A 14,550-nucleotide genomic window follows, 5' to 3' on the forward strand; every position below is an offset into this window, starting at 1 on the left:
GTACACAAAGATAAACTCAAAATGGATAAAAGACCTCAATGCGAGACAGGAATCTGTCAGAATCCTAGAGGAGAACATAGGCAGTAATCTTAGATATCAGCCACAGCAACTTCTTTCAAGTTATGTCTCCAAACGCAAAGGAAACAAAGCCAAAATAAACTTTTGGAACTTCATCAAAATCAAAAGTTGCTGCACAGCAAAGGAAACACTCAAGAAAACAAAGAGGCAACCCACGGAATGGGAGAAGATATTTGCAAGTGACAGTACAGACAAAAGGTTGATATCCAGGATCTATAAAGAACTCCTCAAACTCAACACACACAAAACAGACAATCATATCAAAAAAATGGGCAAAAGATATGGACAGACACTTATCCAATAAAGACATACAAATGGCTATCAGACATATGAAAAAATGTTCATCATCACTAGCCCTCAGGGAGATTCAAATTAAAACCACATTTAAATATCACCTTACACCAGTTATAATGGCCAAATTTAGCAAGACAGGAAACAACATGTGTTGGAGAGGATTTGGAGAAAGGGGAACCCTCTTACACTGTTGGTGGCAATGCAAGTTGGTACAGCCACTTTTGAAAACAATGTGGAGATTCCTCAGGAAATTAAAAATAGAACTTCCCTGTGACCCTGCAATTGCACTCCTGGATGTTTACCCCAAAGATACAGATGTCGTGAAAAGAAGGGCCATCTGTACCCCCAATGTTTATAGCAGCAATGGCCACGGCCTCCAAACTGTGGAAAGAACCAAGATGTCCTTCAGCGGACGAATGGATAAGGAAGATGTGGTCCATATACACTATGGAGTATTATGCCTCCATCAGAAAGGACAAATACCCAACTTTTGTAGCAACATGGACGGGACTGGAAGAGATTATGCTGAGTGAAATAAGTCAAGCAGAGAGAGTCAATTATCATATGGTTTCACTTATTTGTGGAGCATAACAAATAGCATGGAGGACATGGGGACATAGAGAGGAGAAGGAAGTTGGGGGAAATTGGAAGGGAAGGTGAACCATGAGAGACTATGGACTCTGAAAAACAATCTGAGGGTTTTGAAGGGGCGGGGGGTGGGAGGTTGGGGTACCAGGTGGTGGGAATTATAGAGGGCACGGATTGCATAGAGCACTGGGTGTGGTGCAAAAACAATGAATACTGTTTTGCTGAAAATAAATAAAAAATAAATTTAAAGAAAACACTATCAGTAAGATTTAGTCTGATTTAAATACTCTAACAGCTAGGTAACCAAGACAGAAGATCGAATTAGTGATCTAGAAGACAAACTGATAGAAAAGAAGGATCAGAAAGGATCAAACAAACAGCCTGGAACAAACAGCTTAGAAGTCAGGAAAACAGAATTAGGGAAATAAATGATGCCATGAAACATTCCAATGTTAGAATTATTGGGATCCCTTAGGGAATGGAGAAAGTGAGAAGACTAGAAGATATAGTTGAATAAATTCTGGATGAAAATTTCCCTAGTCTGGGGAATAGAACAAGCTTTTGTGTCCTAGAAACAGAAAGGGTGCTTCCCTAAGATCAATGAAAGACCATATGACACATAATTATAAAATTCACAAATCATAATTTTAGACAAGAGGTCCTAAGGACAGCTAGGGGGAAGAGATTCTTTTTTTTTTAAATTTTAATTAATTTATTTTTTTCAGCATAACAGTATTCATTGTTTTTGCACCACACCCAGTGCTCCATGCAATCTGTGCCCTCTCTAATACCCACCACCTGGTTCCCCCAACCTCCCACTCCCCGCCCCTTCAAAACACTCAGATTGTTTTTCAGAGTCCATAGTCTCTTGTTATTCACCTCCCCTTCCAATTTCCCTCAACTCCCTTCTCCTCTCCATCTCCCCTTGTCCTCCATGCTATTTGCTATGCTCCACAAATAAGTGAAACCATATGATAATTGACTCTCTCTGCTTGACTTACTTCATTCAGCATAATCTCTTCCAGTCCCATCCATGTTGCTACAAAAGTTGGGTATTCATCCTTTCTGATGGAAGATGTGGTACATACACACTATGGAGTATTATGCCTCCATCAGAAAGAAATTCTTACATACAGAGGAACGTTCATCAGAATAACGTCAGATCTGTCCACAGAAACCTGGCAAGGCAAAAAGGGCTGGCAAGACATATTCAGGACACTAACTAAGAAGAACGTGCAGCCAAGAAGACATTATCCAGCAAGGCTGACATTTAAAATGGAGAGATAAAGAGCTTCCAAGACTGGCAAGGTTTAAAAAAGTATGTGACCAGCAAGCTGGCATCGCAAAAATTATTTTTTTTCTACTATAAGAAATATTAAATGGGGATCTATGAAGAAAAAAAAAACAAGAGTAATATAGAACAGAAATTTAGAGACAATCTACAGAAACAAAGACTTCACAGGTAACACGATGTCAATAAAAAGTTACCTTTCAATAATCACTCTCAACGTGAACAGCTTAAATGCTCCCATAAAATGGCACAGGGTTGCAGACTGGATAAAATGACAAGATGCATCCATATTCTATCTACAAGAGACACATTTGGAACCTAAAGATACACCCAGACTGAAAGTGAAAGGATGGAGAAGCATCTTTCATGCCAATGGGCCTCAAAAGAAAGCTGGGCGGGCGCCTGGGTGGCTCAGTGGGTTAAGCCACTGCCTTCGGCTCAGGTCATGATCTCAGGGTCCTGGGATCGAGTCCCGCTTCGGGCTCTCTGCTCAGCAGGGAGCCTGCTTCCCTCTCTCTCTCTCTGCCTGCCTCTCCATCTACTTGTGATTTCTCTCTGTCAAATAAATAAATAAAATCTTTAAAAAAAAAAAGAGGGAAGGTGAGGAGGTATGGTGATGTTTGGAACTTTCCCTTTTTAAAAAAAGAAAGCTGGGGTAGCAATTCCCATGTCAGGTAAATTACATTTTAAGCTAAAGACTGTAGTCAGAGATACAGATGGACACTACATCATTCTTAAAGGGTCTATCCACCAGGAAGAACTAAGAATTGTAAATATTTATGCCCCCAATATGGGAGAAGCCAACTACCTAAGTCAGCTGTTAATCAAAATGAAGTCATATTGATATGAATACATTAATTGTAGGGGATCTTAACATGCCACCATCAGTAACAGACATATCATGTGAGCAGAAAATCAAAAAGAAACAAGAGCTTTGAATGACACTTTGTAACAAATGGACCTCACAGATAAACCCAGGGACTCCATCAAGTCCTGGGCTCTTGTTTTTTGGGAGGTTTTTGATCACTTCTTCAATCTCATGACTAGATATTGGTCTATTCAGGTTGTCAATTTCTTTCTGTTTCAGTCTTGGAAGTTTATAGATTTCCAGGAATACATCCATTTCTTCTAGGTTGCTTAACCTATTGGCATATAACTGTTGATAATAATTTCTGATGTTGTTTCTATTCCCTTGGTGTTAGTCATGATCTTTCCCCTTTCATTCATAAAATTATTAATTTGAAGAAATGAAGCTATTCTCCTTAAGCTGTTTCAAAAAATAGAAACAGAAGGAAAACTTCCAGACTCTTTCTATGAAACCAGCATTACCCTGATCCCCAAACCAGGCAAAGATCCCATCCAAAAGGGGAATATCAGACCAATATCCCTGATGAATATGGATGCTAAGATTCTCAACAAGATCCTAGTTAATAGGATCCAAAAGGACATTAAAAAGACTATCCACCATGACCAGATGGAATTTATCCCTGGGATGCAAGGGTGGTTCGACATTCTCAAATCAATCATTGAGATAGAACAAATCAATAAGAGAAGAGAGAAGAACCACATGGTACTCTCAATGGATGCACAAAAAGCATTTGGCAAAATACAGCATCCATTCCTGATTGGAACTCTTCAAAGTATAGGGATAGAGGGAACATTCCTCAGCTTCATAAAATCTATTTATGAAAAACTCACAGCAGGGTGCCTGGGTGGCTCAGTGGATAAACCCTCTGCCCCTGCCTTTCTGCCTGTTTGTGATTTCTCTCTGTGTGTGTCAAATAGATAAAATCTTTTAAAAAAGAAAAGAAAAGAAAAACTCACAGCAAATATCATTCTGAATAGGGAAAAGCTAACAGACTTTCCTTTAAGATCAAGAACATGACAAGGATGCCAACTCTTGCCACTGCTGTTCAACATAGTACTAGAAGTCCTAGCAACAGCAATCAGACAACAAAAAGAAATAGAAGTTATTCAAATTGGTAATAAAAAAGTCAAACTCTCTCTCTTCCCAGATGACATGATACTTTATAAGGAAAACCCAAAAGACTCCACCCCAAAACTACTAGAACTCATACAGCAACTCAGTAATGTGGCAGGATACAAAATCAATGCACAGAAATCAGTTGCTTTCTTGAGGTACCTGGATGGCTCAGTGGGTTAAGCCTCTGCCTTTGGTTTAGGTCACGGTCTCAGGGTCTTGGAATCAAGCCCTGCATTAGGCTCTCTGCTCCACAGGGACCCTGCTTCCCCCATCTCTCTCTGCCTGCCTCTCTGACTACTTGTGGTCTCTCTGTCAAATAAATAAATAAAATCTTAAAAAAAAAAAGAAATCAGTTGCTTTCTTATACACTAACGGTGAAAATATAAAAAGGAAAATTAAATAATCAGTTAGATTTACTATAGCACCAAGAATCATAAGATACCTTGGAATAAACCTAACCAAAAAGGTAAAGAATCTGTACTAGAGGAAATACAGAACACTCATGAAAGAAATTGAAAAAGATGCAAAAAGATGGAAAAACATTCCATGCTCATGGATCAGAAGGATAAATTTTGTTAAAATGTCTATACTGCCCAGAGCAATCTATACTTTCAATGTCATCCTGATCAAAATTCCACTGGCATTTTTCAAAGTGCTCGAACAAATAATCTTAAAATTTGTATGGAACCAGAAAAGATCTGGAATTGCTCAGGAAATGCTAAAAAAGAAAAAGCTGGAGACATCACATTGCCCGATTTTAAGCTTTATTACAAAACTGTGGTCACCAAGACAGCATGGTACCAGCACTAAAACAGACACATAGATCAGTAGAACAGAGTAAAGAGCTCAGATATGGACCCGGAACTCTATGGTCAAATGATCTTTGAGAAAGCAGGAAAAAATATTCAGTGGGAAAAAAGATAGTCTCTTCAATGAGTGGTGCTGGGAAAATTGGACAGCCATGTATAGAAGAATGAAACCTGACCATTATCTTACACCATACACAAAGATAAACTGAAAATGGATAAAAGACTCAATGTGAGATAGAAATCTATCAAAATCATAGAGGAGAACATAGGCAATAACCTCTTTGACATCAGCCACAGAAACTTCTTTCAAGACATGTGTCAGGGCACCTGGGTGGCTCAGTGGGTTAAAGCCTCTGCCTTCGGCTTAGGTCATGATTCCAGGGTCCTGGGATGGAGCCCCAGATCAGGCTCTCTGCTCAGCAGGGAGCCTGCTTCTTCCTCTCTCTCTTCCTCCCTCACTGCCTACTTGTGATCTCTGTCAAATAAATAAATAAAATCTTTAAAAAATATGTCTCCAAAGGCAAAGGAAACAAAAGCAAAAATGAACTTTTGGGACTTCACAAGATCAAAAGCTCAAGCACAGCAAAGGAAACAGTCAATAAAACAAAGAGACAACCCACGGAATAGGAGAAGATATTTGCAAATGACACTACAAAGGGCTGATATCCAAGATCTATAAAGAACTCCTCAAGCTCAACACTCAAAAAACAGATAATCACATCAAAAAATGGGCAGAAGGGGCACCTGGTTGCCTCAATGGGTTAAAGCCTCTGCCTTTGGCTCAGGTCATGATCCCATGGTCCTGGGATCGAGTCCCGTGTTGGGCTGTCTGCTCAGTGGAGGGCATGCTTCTCCCTCTCTCTCTGCCTGCCTCTCTGCCTACTTGTGATCTCTGTCTGTCAACTAAATAAATACATCCTTAAAAAAATGGGCAGAAAACATGAACATATACACCTCCAAAGAAGACATACAAATAGCTAACAAACACAAGAAAAAATGTTCAACTTCATTAGCCATCAGGGAGATTCATATCAGAACCACGTTGAGATTCCACCTTACACCAGGTAGAATGGCCAAAATTAACAAGACAGTAAACAACATGTGTTGTAGAGGATGTGGAGAAAGAGGAACCCTCTTATACTGTTGGTGGGAATGCAAGTTGGTATAGTCACTTTGAAAAACAGTGTGGAGATTCCTTAAGAAATTAAAAATAGAGTTTCCCTATGACCCTGCAATTGCACTACTGGGTATTTACCCCAAAGATACAGATGTAGTGAAAAGAAGGGCCATCTGTACCCCTATGTTCATAGCAGCAATGGCCACAGTCACCAAACTGTGGAAAGAACCAAGATGCCCTTCACAGACCAATGGATGAAGAAGATATGGTACATATATACAATGGGATATTATGCCTCCATCAAAAAAAATGAATACCCAACTTTTGTATCAACCTGGATGGGACTGCAGGAGATTGTGCTGAGAGAAATAAGTCAAGCAAAGAGAGTCAATTATCATATAGTTTCACTTACTTGTGGAGCATAAGGAATAACATGGAGGACATTAGGAGAAGGAAAGGAAAAGTAAATTGGGGGAAATAGGAGACGAGAAGGAAAGGAAAAGGAAATTGGGGGAAATAGGAGATGAGACGAACGATGAGAGACTGTGGTTTCTGAGAAACAAACTGAGCATTTTGGAGGGGAGGGGGTCAGGTGGTTAGGTGAGCCTTGTGGTGGGTAGTAAAGAGGGCATGTATTGCATGGATCACTGGGTGTGGTGCATTAACAACCAATCTTGGAACACTGAGGAAAATAAAATTAAATTAGAAAAAAAATTAAATTAACATTTGGGACTTTCTGCACAACAAAGGAAACAATCAACACTCAATGCTCATTACATCAAGTGCCCTATTAATACCCCTCACCAAGTTATCCTTTCTCCCCACTCACCTCCCCTGCAGCAACCCTCAGTTTCTTTTCTAGAGTTCAGCATGTCATGGTTTGTCTCCCTCTCAATTTTCATCTTATTTTATTTTTCCTTCCCTAACACTGTGTTCATCTGTTTCATTTCCTAAATTTCACATTATGAGTGAAATCATATGGTATTTGTCTTTCTGGCTGATTTATTCACTTAGTATAATATCCTCTTGTTCCATCCACATTGTTGCAATTGGCAAGATTTTATTTTTTATAGTTGAGTAATATTCCATTGTATGTACATACATATGTATGTATGTATTCATGTATCTTCTTTATCCATTCACCTTCTTTACCCATTCATCTATTGAAGCACACCTGGGCTCTTTCCATATTTGAATATTGTGGACATTGCTGCTAAAAACATTGGGATGCACAAACCCATTTGAACCATTGTGTTTTTATCCTTTGGATAAATACCTGATGGTGCAATTTATGGATCAAAAAGTGGCTCTATTTTTAACTTTTTGAGGAACCTCCATACTGTTTTCCACAGTGTCTGCACCAGTTAGCATTGCTACCAGCAATGTAAGAGGGTTTCCATTTCTCTGCATTCTCCCCAACATTTATTGTTTCCTGTCTTGTTAATTTTAGCTATTCTGACTGGTGTGAGGTGGTATCTCATTACGGTTTTGATTTGTATTTCCCTCATGATAAGTGATGTTGAGCATTTTTTATGTGTCTCTATGTCTTCTTTGGAGAAATGTCTATTCATGTTTTCTGCCCATTTCTTGACTATTTTTTGTTTGTTTGTTTGGTGTTGAGTTTGAGAAGTTTTTTTAATAGATTTTGGATACTAGCCCTTTAACTGATAAGACATTCATGCTACCTTCTCCCATTCCATAGGTTGCCTTTTAGTTTTGCTAGCTGCTTCCTTTGCTTTACAAAACCTTTTTATATTGTTGATGTTCCAATAGTTCATGCTGTACAAAACCTTTTTATATTGTTAATGTTCCAATAGTTCATTTTTTTGCTTTTAAAGAACCTAGCACAAACGTGTCTGTAAATATTTTTATAAGATAGAGTATAACAAATATGTACATACATAGATAAATACATAAATAAGATAGTTAATGTTATCCTTATTATTACTCCTTAATAAAAGTAACAAACATTATATTTTGCTAGCACAGTGAGTCTCAAACTTCTTGGGGACATCTGAGCAGTTGAGGGTATTTGTCAAATAGGCAGATTCTTGGCCCATTTTGACCTGGGCCATCAAGGCATGTCACCTCTAACATAAGATGAATCCCCAGCTCTCATTGCCCATCTGTATTCTCTTCAGAATAATATGAAGAAATAAGGACAATACAAAAGATTGACCTTTGTTCCATTTAGACAAGCTAAGGTGGAGGTGGGGAAGAATCATCTTGGAGATGGGCTCATCATGAAAACTGATATTTAAATTAACTACTACTTGGCAAGGAATTTCTCATACTTCCAGTCTGTCATCTATTATGAGGAATAGACAGACTGGAAGAATTGGTTCATCATCTACAGAGAATTGCAAGAGTTCAGAGAATGAAGAAGCCTCAGTAGTCATCTTTTCCCTTGTACAGGTGGGGAAATTGAGGCACCAAATAAACAAGGAATTGTCACATAGTAATGAAGTGGTAAGGCTGGTACTAAAGACCAGGATTATTAACCTCTATACTAACTATAATTTCTACTAGCAAGTGATGAGTCTAATTGTGAATTCCTATGTACTGTAACACATTAATAAGGGAAATCTTTTAAGATGATGAGTAGGATATACTTTCTGATACCTCTCAAATCACATCACACAGGAAGAAATCTACTTTCACAGAAGTGGCCTACCATAGTGGAAATAGTATAGGCATTGGAACGGAGAGATCCAAGTTCAAATATTGTGTCTACTACTTACTAGCTATGTAAATGTGGATGTGTTACTTAATATCTTCAAGCCTTGGTTTCTTAATTTATGAAATGGTTCTAATAATAACTTTCTCTTGGTATTAAAGTAAAGATTAAGTAAGAATATTCATAAAGCACCTAGCATACTTCCTCACACATTTTATGTACTCAACAAATGATAGCTATTATTGTTATGTCCCAGAGATGGTTTATTCTGCTACATAAATCAAATAGGAGTTTTGGTATGGTGGAATCCTGGTTAGTGGGAAAAAAATGACAACTTTTTTCTCCACCACTGTATTCTGCTTAGGAAGAGAAAAACAAGCCAAGTTACTCTTAGGCCAACCCACAGTTCATCTTTCTGCTACTAAAGAACATATCTCCTCCTCAGAGAACTGGAAAAACTGAAGAGTTGGTATTAAGTCTCTGGGATTAAAAATATTTTTAATCCCTTGATTTACACTGAGGAAGAGGTCAAGAGTGACATTGTAACAGCATATCAGTATATATATAGATATTGATATAGATATTGATATCTATATCTATATATATACTGATATGCTGTTACAATGCCAAATCAATATAGATATTGATATCTATATCTATATATATATACTGATATATATCTAGGAGTCAGTGATATGCTCTTCACCAAGTCAGCTGGAATGGGAAAAGTCAGTAAGGACAGTGCAAAGAACAGAATAATAAACTGGTTCAGAAAACCTTGATTCAAGACTGAAAGCCATCAATTATAAGATGTGTAGTTTTTGGTAAGTTACTTTATATCCAAAATAACCTCAATTAGCTCATTATTTGAATGTGGAAGCTGGACAACATAGCGATAATAATCAATGACATCTGTGTAGTACTTTACTGCAAAGCTTCCAATATAATACTAAGACCTCCTTCTAGTTCTAACTTTCTATAACCCTCAAAAGTAAATGACACTAAATGAGAGTAGGAGGAATTGAGACATAAGCAAGGAAGGTATCCAAAGTGTGGAGGTTTGCAATTCCCTGACAATGAGTGATGATAACCAACTTTTTATGTGTATATTGACCATCTGGATGTATTCTTTGGTTAAGTGTCTGTTCATTTCTCTTCAAATATTTAACTGGATTATTTATTTTTGAGGGTAAGCTGTATAAATTCTTTAAATGTTTTGGACACTAATCCTTTATTGAATATATAATTTACAAGTATCTTTTCCCATTCCATAGTTTGCCTTTTAGTTTTGTTGATTGCTTCCTTCATTGCGCACAACCTTTTTATTTTTATGTAATCCCAAAATTTCATTTTTGCTTTTATTTCCTTTGCCTCGGAGACATAGTTATAAAAATATTGCTACAGCCACAGACAATTCTTATGTCCTTAATGCATTTTTAGTTTATTTTTGTGTATGGTGTAAGAATGTGGTCTAGTTTCATTCTTTTTCATGTTGCTGTCCAGGTTTCCCAACACAATTTATTGAAGAGACTGTTTTGTCCCATTGCATATTCTTTCCTACTTTATCTAAGATTAATTGGCTGTATAGTTGTGGGTTCATTTTTGGGTTTTCTATTCTGTTCTATTGATCTATGTGTCTATTTTTGTGCCAGAACCATACTGTTCTGATCTCTTCAGCTTTGTAATATAACTTGAAGTCTAGAATTGTGATACCTTCAGTTTTGTTTTTCTTTTTCAAGATTGCTTTGGCTATTTGGGGTCTTTTGTAGCTCCATGCATATTTCATGATGGTTTGTTTTAGTTCTATGAAAAATGCTATTGATATTTTGATAGGGATTGCATTAAAAGTGTGGGTTGCTTTGGGTAGTACAGACATTTTAACAATGTTTGCTTTTCCAATCCATAAGCATAGAATGTTTTTCTACTTCTTTGTGTCTTCAATTTTACAATCAGTATTTTATAGTTTTCAGAGTGCAGGTCTTTCATCTATTTGGTTAGGTTTATTCTTAGGTATCTTACTATCCTAAGTGGGATTGTTTTCTTAATTTATCTTTCTGCTGCTTCATTAACAGTGTATAGAAATGCAATAGATTTCTACATATTGATTTTGTATCCTGCACCTTCATTGAATTCATTTACCAGTTCTAGTAGATTTAAGTGGAGTTGTTAGTAATTTCTATGTAAAGAATCATATCATCTGAAATACTGAAAATTTTATTTCTTCCTTATCAAATTGGATGCTCTTCATTTCTTTTTGTTTTCTAATTTTATTGAGTTAATCAGACATGCTTGTGGAATACCTTTCCCAAACATCTTTGCTATCAGATGAATGTAAGTCTAAAGAGTCAAGTGGAATCATGCTCTGAAATAAGGGGTAGAAAAATGAGTCTAGCATATTTTTTCTATATTTTTCTATATTTTTAACTCTGTGATTCCAAAATTCTCCTCAAAGTTTAAGGTACTAAGGCCCAGGGACTGAGAGACAAGTAATGGCCCAGAGTGAGAAGTCCTTTTGCCTTTGACTTAAGGCAAATAAGCAGGATGACTTGAGACATGTCATTTCCTAAATAATCTATTCCATCATCCACAGAGGCCTGGCCACCACCAGAGAAAATTGCAGCAAGACACTGACCCTCAGGCCTTCCCCAAAAGGTAATAAGAGATGCTATCTCAACAGACATGAACTCAGTTCCCTTAAGATTCATGATATATTCTGAACAAGCTTCCCCTCATGCACCCTTTTGTCTTTCTCAACCTTTCATTCTCTGAATGATGCAGGGCTTGAGGAATGAGAAACAGCAGCCGAATTAGCCAGCAGACTTGAGCATCAGGACTAGGCCATGTCTCAGAGGACTGTTGCAGGAGACCCTTTCCATCCATCTATTACTGGACTTGGAGGGCACACTGGGCATTAGTGGGACTAGGAACCCAAAATATAATCCAAAATCTAGGCCACATTTTCTCTTCCCCTCATTAATTTGATTTCTTTCCACTCATTTGTTTGTGGTTCTATGGAGAAGCCCAGAGCAGCATGAAAAGATGTGTTCATGTTGGGTTCAGAATTCCTAGAAATGCTTTCAGCAAGGTATTCCAGAGAGACATTACAGAGCAGCAACCCAAACCTAACATGGAAGTCTAGAGAGGAAAAAGGGAGCCAAATCAAACTTGGGTATGTGTCACTCCCCTATTTTCTCATTCTAAGTGTACTTACAAGTCCCAAACTTTCAGCATTTGTAGAAGGATTCAATAAAACAAATGCAAATGAAATTCTTACCCTGGTGCATGGTGAGGACTCAACAAATGCTTATTCTCTCTCCTAGCCATGGAACCTAGATAAGCATTCTGCATACAAAAGAACGTGGTATATTTGCTAGAGCACCAGCGCTAGAGTCAGAAGATCTTGGAATCATGCCTATAATAATACCTGATACCTAATAGGTGTTCAGTAAGTATATGTGGGTTAAACTTCCTTTAAGTTCTGCTATTAACATATTTTGTGACCGTGAGCAAGTCACTTACCTTTTCTGAGCCTCAAATTTCCTATCTGTAAAATTATGACAATAATCCATGCCAAACCTACCCCACAAAACTGTTGAGGACTACATGATAAAATGATACAGAAATGTAGCTGTTAGAGGTAATTATTGTTGTATATAGAATCTAGGTCATAGAAATTCCCCAAAATTCCCTTAAAAAAATAGTATAAACTTCAAAATCTACTAGCATAGCTAAGGTTATGTGAAGGGAGAGTAGGAGGAAGGAAAAGCCAGGAAAAGCTAGTCAATGACAATCTGAAGTTCTCAGTTTATCAGTTTTATTCAAAAGATGATGAAGGAGACTTAGACCCTATTAAGGACTAAAAGTACCCCAAAACAAAGGTGTCGGGAGCCAGTACAGGAGGCCTACTATAAGAGCTGTAAGGGACTGAATATGATTGGCTGTTCATTTAGGTCCACTCACGCGGGAGGTGCATGCGCACTGCATGAACACAGCATGGCCATGTATGGTTATGTTTGGTGATCATGCTCTGATTGGTTAACACTGCCTGCATAAAAACCCATGCGCCCGGAGTAAGAGGAGGAGGAAAGAAAAAGCGATTAATAAAAAAGGTTCGCCACTACGTGAGTCTCCGAGTCGTTCTTGCTGGCGAGAGCGACAAGTGGTGCCGAAACCCGGGAATCTCATCGTGAGAGACGCACGGAGTCAGCGACGATCAGGTAAAGAGTGCACCTATTTCTGTCTAGTGACAGGGAAAGTTCGAGGACGAGCGTAGAAAGCTTTCCTGTATGGGAAACGAGATGGCCACATATAAAATGCTGGGGCCGCTTTCTGATATCCTTAAAGCAATTGGTACTCCTTTAAAAAATAAAACAGCTCATTTGTTTTTGAGAGAAGTGGGACAAACGGCTCCCTGGTTTTTGGAGGAAGGGATATTAAACATCCCTCAGTGGGAGCATTTAGGAGAAGATCTTAGAGGCGATCCACGCAGTACGCCGGGGAACCCTGGCTGTTTGGTCTTTAGTGAAAGTTCGTTTGCAATCCCCACAAGAGCCCATACACCAGGCGGTGCAACTGGGAGGGGAGATCTTAGAACAAGTGAAAGAGGAATCTTGTAAAGGCTCCTTGAAGGACACAAGCTCTGAGAGTGAAAGCTCAAACGGACACTCAGACAGTGAGGGATCTAGCTCGAGCGATGATGAAAGGGGCAGAGGAGGGAAATCGCCCAAAAGCCAAAAGGTGAGCAAGATGCAAAAGGAGCTTGCAAAAAAGGAGGAAAAGCTAAAGAAGGCTATGGCACAGCTCAAAATGCAGGGGGAAGTTATGGCGCAGCTGAAATTAAAAGCGGAAGAAGGAGCTATGGTGCAGTTACAAACAAAGACGGAAGTGGTAGATAACTTAGATCCTATGCCCACGTGTCCAGCCCCAACAGCACCACCTTATGAGGGGCCTCCTCCATATAAACCTTGCTGCACCAAGGCCTGCTATTGTGCGAGCTGCACCCCACGAGTGGCTGCCATAGTAGCCTCTCAGGAGTTTGGGTGGGAACAGAATTCTCATTCAGTCCTAAAATCCCCACTTACTCTAACTCCACCTTTTTTGGCTATAATTATACCTACCAAGACCCGGCGCAAGGCGCGTCAGCTCACCTTCTAGATAGGTGGCTGCTCTGCAACGCTGCACAGGCATGTACAGGCTTGGAAAGCCTTCACTTTATTAATGGGTCTACATGGTGTAACTGTACATACAACTATCATGTAGGCTCTCGATTTGAAACAAATGTTACTTGCAATTGCACCTCAGCTAAGCACATAAGTTACTCACCAACGCCCGTCTGTGTTAGAGCTCCCTTTCTCTTCATAGTTTTTAATGCTTCTACTATTAACAAGTCATCTAGTCTCTCTTGTGGGTCCCAGAATTGTCTGCTATCAGAATGTTGGAACGCCATGGTGGGAGACTCGGCAGTAATAGCCAAGATACCGACATACATCCCTATGCCAGTGCAAGTGAACTCCGATAACTTGCCTGTGTTGCTACGGCATAAAAGAGATTTTGGGATAACAGCGGCCATCATTGTGGCTATTGCAGCATCTGCCGCCGCCGCCACTGCTGCTGCAGTAGCATTGACAACGTCAGTACAGACAGCAGCTGCGCTCAACAACGTCACAGGAATGGCCGCTGAAGCATTGGCTACGCAAGAACAAATTAACGGAC

This window comes from Mustela putorius, unplaced genomic scaffold, assembly GCF_011764305.1.
Source record: "Mustela putorius furo isolate JIRA1106 unplaced genomic scaffold, ASM1176430v1.1 tig00003985_pilon_pilon_pilon, whole genome shotgun sequence".
NCBI lineage: Eukaryota > Metazoa > Chordata > Mammalia > Carnivora > Mustelidae > Mustela > Mustela putorius.